Genomic DNA, 8,273 nt, shown 5'->3' with positions numbered 1-8,273 from the left:
AAAGGAGGAGGCTACAATGCTTGATAAGAAATGTACTCATTATCTTGCCCATGTAATTGTAACCCCTCTGTACAGTATTTTCACAATAAAAAAAAACCTAATTCACAATCATTGCCTACTTTTGAGGTACTTACAATTTATACTAGGTGGTAAGGGGAAGAACAACTTAGTGCCTCGTGGAGTCGAAGGCATTTTACCAGGAACAGCATTCTGCAAAGAAACATTCCTCTTTCAGGCCTTTATGACTGGCATAAGGACACCTTTTCATTGTTAGCTGAGGGGAAGTTAAAGTTGTGGGACCGACAGCAGCAGCGAGAACAGCCAACATGTCCCAGGGTTTGGAGTCGCCCTTCTCCATGGACTCCTCAGGGAGGCCAAATTTACTCTTTTCATTAAATTGATTTGGCCAGAGGCCAGTGGCTCATGCCTATAATGCTAACGATGCAGGAGGCTGAGCTCTGAAGATCAAGGTTCAAAACTCGTCCAGGCAGGAAAGTCTGTTTGACTCTTAGGTTCAATAACCAGAGCGTGGTATCAGAGTTCCTTCCTCGGACTTGGTGAGTCCCTAACCTTTATTTTCACCAACACATCTCATCTTCCCCATTCCTAATGTGAGGGTTTTTCACCGATCTGAGATGAAGATAAAGGGTGAAATATGTTTCTCTATTCTACTCCTTGGTACCATAAATGATAAGCTTTAAAACCTTGTTCCAAGTAGAAAACATATGGTAAGGAACTCCTAAGAAAATTAGCTTTGTCACAATTGCTTGAAGGTTGGAATCTCTATTCGCCTCTGTGGAATATTCCAATATTTTTTGGAACTGTATGTGCCCTTCTGTGGGTCAGCGGTGTCTCTGCAGTCTCACTTTTGTGAAACTTACAATATCCCTTCATGTGTTATTGACTCTTTTTAAGCTAGAAATTGAAGCATAGGCAGGCCAGTTTATGAACCTTATTTTATGAGGATTAAAATCACCGAAGAGGGACTTGCTTAGCGAGGTGATATAGAACGATTTATCAGAACATTTGCTGAAGGTCCACTATATGTCAGAGCTTTGGTACTAGCTAGATGAATAGGAAAAAGCCTTTATTCTCTAGAAGTTTTAGATTTATGGGGAATAAATGGACAAGAGGAACTATGTGTTGAAAGAAATACTGAATTATTTAGACCAAATAGAAACCTGGAATCAAGGGAGGAGAGTACAGTAAAAAAAATCTTCAAATAGTAGCAATAATCTTAGGTTAAGGGTTGTTTTTAGTAATACTGGGTGCTAGAAATAGGACCAGTAATTTAAGAGGGTCTTCCCAACAATTAGAACTACCTAACTGAAATGGAGTCTAGTGTGATATACATAGCTTCATCTCTGGAGAAAAGACAATTGCTCATCAGGACAATATCTAGAGGTTAGGTTGGTGTTGGTTGAACTCCAAGACACAATCTAGTTTGGACTGTGTGCTCTATCACTGTGTGGCTTTAAGTTGATGGACCTTAAAGATAATTTCTCATCTGTGTTTTCTCTTCTGATTTGTTCACCTTAATGTCTGCACTTTGAGAGTAGTACTTTCATAAAGCAGTGTAAAACATTTCCAGAAATGTGGGGTGGGGGCCGCCTTAAATCTCTATGTTCAGACTCTCCTTTGTGAACAACCTTATTCCTTTTGAGTTTTTAACTCAAGGTACCCCACTATGTTCTAATCATTATGTCCTTTTTACTGTTAAATTATCTTCAATCCCTAGGCTTTGCTAGAAGAGGATTCATCAACATGTTTTTATTGGAAAGCTGCATGCTTTAAAGTTCAATGTCTTTGCAGTTGCAAGGTGAGGTTTTTGAGTTTTCAGTAAATCTCATTGCTCCTCTTTCTCACGACTGCTTAGAATTTTCCTGATTACACTTTGAAACTGCATAATTGTGTAATTAATCTTGAGAATGTTAGAATGCATATTTTTAAAAGCAATTTTCTTAGTGAAATAATACATATCATTACTTTTTACTGTAATTGATATTCATGGTCCCTTGGTTTATAGGTGTCAACTCTGCCAGAGATGGCCAATATCGCTGCCATATATTATTAAAATGGATTAAAGTTTCAAACACATCTTCCATTCAATTTCTCATTAAACGAGGCATTGTAAATTCTGCTGTCAAGGCATACAAATAACATGATTAGGCAATACTTGCATTATTCAAAATTCTCCCAGTGAGTGTGGTTATATCTACCATAAGTACTGCATTCACTATGTGATTTTAAGAGACAGATATATAAGCTGACCCCAAACCATCTTCAGTCTAAATCTCTTACATGATTATTGCTTTTAAGAGAAGAGAGTTTGTGATCCCTCAATTAGGAGTTACATCCAAAGAGAGACCCAAGGATAGAATCAAGTTTAACTACAGTTTCTGAAAAAATAATTTTGGTTTAAGAATCTCCTGGTGCTGGGAAGGTGGCTCAGTGCTAGCGTGCTTGCTTTGCATGCATGAGGCCCTGGGTTTGATTCTTCAGCACCACATAAGCAGAAGAAGCCGGAAGTGGTGCTGTGGCTCAAGTGGTAGAGCACTAGCCTTGAGCTGAAGAGCTGAGTGACAGCATCCAGGTCCAGAGTTCAGGCCCCATGGACCCCCCCCCCAAAAAAAAATCACCATCCTTTGCCTGACACAAAAATGTCTAAATGAGTGGATGAATCAAATAATTAATCAGAATGAATAAAAGAAGAACGATACATTGTGAGACCAACATGAGTAAATTGTAATAAAAAATGTTTGTCGACAAGGGTATTCTATATTGCCCATCAACTACAATCACACAGACCGAAGTCTGCTAACTATGCAGGAGGAGGCTGGCCTGTGTGAAAGAGTTTAACATTTCAATATAAAAGGTTAACAGACCATCCTTTCTTAAAAATTCAAAATAAACCCTTTATGTCCAAAAAACGTTTAGTGGAGGTATTTAAGCATTAAGCTTAAATAAATACCAAGAACTATGGGCTATGCTAAGCCGAATAAAACAGACTCTTATTATTAGGGGGCTCTTGATGTAATGAGTTAGATGCATCACTGAACATAAGATTTTTGAATACAATGTTCCTGTAAATGCCAGCAAAATGTTATTGACACTCAAATCAAACATCTCACTTTACAAGAGACAAGAGGTCAGTAGCAAATTCCCATCAAGGAGAGAGATTTGAACTGTGCTTGAAGAAAAGAGATGGCTCTGCCTGTAGAAGGAAGGAAGGCATTAGTGACCAAGAGACAAGCAAGTAAAGAAACATGTGGTAAGAAGGGACTTGACAATGACAAGCATCTCTACTAAGATCCATAGAGCTGGAACAAGGAGTTTTTGTTGGTAGTCAGACTGTCCTGGGTAGCAGAACGTACTAGGAGGTTGTATCTGGGAATGCACAGTCAGCCTCTGTCAGAGGTCGCAGTGGAGTGATGAATCCAAAGCACCATGCCAGGAAATGCAGAAAGAAGCTATGTGCAAATTGTTTTACAAGGTCAAAGGATATTGTGACTGATAGATCTGAGATATCAAGGAGGAGCAGAGAATTAATTTTGGACAAGGAAAAAATTGTTCGAGTCATTAATAAAAGTAAGAAATTAAAAAGGGGTAGAGGTATAAGTACATGAAATTTCAATTGAGAGCTTGCTAGAGTTGAATGGCTTTGATGTTAACAGGCAAGAAAAGAATTCAGAAATATCTACCAGCAGATTTTTTTTATTTTCTTAAATAGACTTCATTTTAGATGAGTTCTAGGCAAACATGAGCAGAAGGGATCAATAGTTTGCATATTTATCCTTGCCCGAATGCAGCGCCTACTCCTCCATAAATATGGAGAAGGGGTAAGTTTTAACAACTAATGAACCTAGAAAAGCACTATTATCACTCAAAATCCACAATAATGTTCACTCTTGGTGTTTCATGTGCTGAGAATTTTGATGACTGTATAATGACATGTATATATCACTATTGAATCTTTTAGAGCAGTGTTACTGCCCACAAATCCTTCCCATTCTTTCAGTACTTCCCACCCTTCCCCCAAATCTCTTACAGCCACATTTTTATATCGTTTTCATCATGGCTTCTCTTTGTTTAGAATGTTATAAATTTGGAATCACATAATAAGCTTTCCAGATTGGTTTCTTCCACTGAGTAAAACACACTTCAGAATCTCCTTTGTTTTGCTCTATTTTTGTTTGTTTTCACAGTTGATAATTTATTTCTTCTGTCTAAATATACCATAGGTTTTTATATCATCCACTGTGCATATCTCTGGGTGGCTTCCAAAATTTAGCAATTATAAATAGAGGAACTACCAACACTTCGTTGCTGTTTATTTGTGCACACAAATACCTATTATGTGTGCATAAATGTCAGGGACTACAGTCTTTCGGTAACAATATGAAAGTGCATTTTGGATAATGAAAACCTGGTTAAGCATGGTTGTACTATTGTACACTTGTGCCAGCAATGAATGATAGTGGTTTACATCTTTGTAAGTGTATATTGTCAGTGCTCTGGACCTGGCTACTTGAATAAATATGTAGTGGTATCTTACTGTTGCTTTAATTTTCAATTCCCTAATAATGTATGATTTGGGGCATCTTTTCATATGCTTATTTGCCATCAAGATATCTGTTGGTAAAATATCTGTTCAGGTCTTTTTTCCACTTTTTAGTCAAGATGGTTGCATTTTACTGTTGAGTTTTTAGAATTCCTTATATGTGTTTGGTAATAGTACATTATCAGACATATCTGTTACAAATGTTTCTCCTCTCTGTGCGTCTTGTCATCTTACATTGTTGAGTGGGCAGGTTTTTTTAATATCCATAAAAATAGGATCCATAAAATGATCTTATGTATGTAACACAACTCACTTAAACTTCAAATTTGAAATAATTTTACTTACCTAATGCTAGGAAACTGAGTCATGAATGTTAGGAAAGGTCAAGCAGACCAAAGGAGAAAAAGAAGGCAGAGACCTCAGCAGACCAGAACACGCATTAACCATGGCTGCCGAGGGACTTGTGTAACACCACACAGGGTCTGGGAAACACTGAGAAACATAGAGTCGGGAGTGTGGGGGGGGTCAGTTTTTATACATTCTAAGGTGGGACTCTTCTTTAGAATGTCTTTGTCCTGATCTGCTGGGAATTTATTGCATGAACTGTCCTGTTTGGAGTTCATGATGCAAGCATTCCTGATTAGGGTTTTAGAGTAGTGGTACTCTGCTGGTGCTGCTAGCAGTCACTTTCAGATAAGCCCAGAGGTGGAATTTCCCTGAGAACCACATGAGGTCCCTGGGGAAGGATAGGCCAGTGAGCTATAGGAACCACATGGAGTTACAGGAGCAAAGCAGATTCCCATCACATACACATTGCAAAGAGAGTTGCTAGAGTGTTCCGCGGTGCCACCAGAAGAAGTCAATATTTGCATTCTGATACTTTATTTATGGTTCCATACAATGGAAATGTACTTTTTTCTTTCCCAGAATCATTAATCGTCATGTCTCCATAGATTTCTGCAGCTAAGGGTATCTGAGCCTTGTTTTACATCACCTTTTCACTTTTGAAGAGTGTGAAGAAGGTGAAGTCAAGTGTGAAATTCATATTGGATCATATAATAGCTCTGCCATGATATAACCCAGAAAAAGATGCCCACCCAGAGCTGATATGCCAACTGTATGATCTTGTATTTTTCCGGAACCATGAGTTAAGTAAATTTGTTGATTTATACATTACCCACTCTTGGGTATCCTAATATAGTAACAATGCAGAGAGGGACAGTCAACAATGGCTCATGAACCATGATGATCAATTCTGGGTGACAAGGGAAGACAAGGGAAGGCTCTAGAAAGATTTCCCAGTCTTACTGTGGCAATTGGAACAAGAAGGTAAGTGGGAAATATCATTAGAAAACAGGACAAATTGAAAATATGGGGAGAAAGTCAAAATCAAAGTCCACTGAAAACCAAGTATTCAAATTCCTGCCATCTATAAGAATGATGGGAAGGGTCCTACGTCCTTCCTCATTTCTGGGAGGAGAAGGTTGGTCCAAATTATCTCTGTGGACTTTCTAAAGTTAACATTTATACAGGCTCCATGTTGTTCAGTGAAGTTTGGGGGCTGACATTGTTCTCTGTCAAAAGTTTCTGCTGCTGTTGGATCATTTCAGTCCCCGTAACAAATTTCTGCCCGTGTTTAGTTGAGGGCCAGAAATGTTTACACAGTGAAAGACTGTTACAGGAGAGAATATCAGCCTCCTGTTTCAGGGATGTAATGAGGAAACTTGAATGTTTTCAGCTAACAGATTTTTATGGGCTATGAATAAGTAAGCACGGAGTGAAATGGGAGCAAGCAAACATGCTTCGCTGGGAAAATATTTGTTCAGTAAGTCACAGAGAACTAGCTCAGTTTATCTTCCAGAAGGGCAAAGTTGGGCATGCTCACTGTGAGGCCCAGGCCTGGCATAGCTGCTCTGGTTCAGGTCACACCACTTGGCTCCTCATTTATTTACACTGGCACAGACACTTAATGCACATCTTTGTTGTGCCAGACTTAGGTCCTTGGGCACAGAGAAGTACAGCTTAAAACTTGAAAGTATTCCCAATTCATTGGGCCAGAAAGACTCACAGATCACTTGGTAGATCTGGGAAACAAGATGTCTAGTTGTTGGCTTATGGGCATTATTGGGTAGCTGACTAAACACTTCAGTTTCACTTTTCCTGGCTGGAGAAGAACATAAAATAGCTGAAGCATTTTTCTACTACAGTATGTTTCTTTTGGCAACAATACTTCCAAAATATCCCTTTGTAATCAGATATCTAAGAGACAGGGTGGATGACATCCTTAAATAATAATTATCAGAAAAACTACAATGCAACCAAATACCTGGATCCAAAATCCAAGTCCATTTTTTCCTTTACTCCATGATTTGGAGATGGGATCAGATGACCTGTTGTATCTGGTGTTGCAAGTATGGGAGATGAGGACTCTGTGTCACCTAGCCTATGTCGCAGGTATGGCTTCATGTCCCAAATATGGACCCAAACATTTCTTTCATATATGTTGATTTCTCCTGTGGCCTTTCAGGTGCATTAGTGGACTATAATCACCTTATTCCCAGAAGGAGAGAAGTCCATAGTCAGAGAGGACCACTAACAGGTTCTCTGTAAGGATTAACTACAGTTACTGGCCAGCTGGGAGTTGTGATTATCCTTTCCACAAGGAAGGAACGAAGGGAAGAAGGGAGGAAAGGAGGAAGGGAGGAGTGAGCAAGGTGAAGAATAGGGAAGGGAAGAGGAGAGAAAGAAAGAAAGGAAAAGAGCAAGAAAGAGAGAGAAAGGAAAAGAGAAGAAAAGGAGAGAGCAAAGTAGATGGAGATCATCTCTGGTCTAGGACTCTGGCTGTGACATGCTGCTGCCACTTTGTATAAACTGCCAAATGAGGCCATGGAGGTGGAATGGGACCTATTTCTCTCCCCTATTGTCAAGCACAATTGAGTGTCAGAACTTTCTTGGTTGAGTTGTTAAAAACACAGAAACTGCCTTTTGGCATCAAAGATAAAGCACATTCATTTTGACACTGAGGAAATGTTAATTTTCTCACATTTACAATGTCTACTTACATTATGATCTGAACTAAACGGTTACACACTGCAATCTCAGCACCCCAGAGGCTGAGCAGGAAGATAATCAGTAGGAAGCCAGCTTCACCTGCATAGTGAGGCTTCATCTCTCATGCCTATAATCCTGGCTACTCACGAGGCTGAGATCTGAGGATGATGGTTCAAAATCAGCCTAGGCAGAATGTCCCCATGAAACTTTTATCTTCAATTAACCACTCAAAAACCAGAAATGGTGCTGTAGGTCAAGTGATAGAGCACTAGACTTGAGCATGAAGAGGCTCAGGGACAGTACCCAAGCCCTGAGTTCAAGCCCTACAACCAACAACAACAACAAAAAAGTGGGGGAGTAATTGAAACATCATCTGAATGCTCCTAGGAACATTTTTTAAAAATCTTATTTTTTCTAAATTACAGATAGTTTTTGTTAGAATTTTACAACTTAGTAATGTTTCTGAGAAACAAAATTTTAAAGGAAATAAAAATCAGATAAAATATTATAAATACAATCAAACCAAAAAGCTTGTCCATTCATGGCTGGACTGTAGAAGCAGGTGAGTTTCCTTCCCTGTCAGCTTTTTTTGTTATTAGCAGCATCAGAAAATTGGCTAAAACATCCTTAAAATGAAACATTATATTACCCATGGAAGGTT

Source organism: Dipodomys ordii, unplaced genomic scaffold, assembly GCF_000151885.1.
Source record: "Dipodomys ordii isolate 6190 unplaced genomic scaffold, Dord_2.0 Scaffold20, whole genome shotgun sequence".
In the NCBI taxonomy this organism is placed as follows: domain Eukaryota; kingdom Metazoa; phylum Chordata; class Mammalia; order Rodentia; family Heteromyidae; genus Dipodomys; species Dipodomys ordii.
This window is presented reverse-complemented; position numbering follows the sequence as displayed.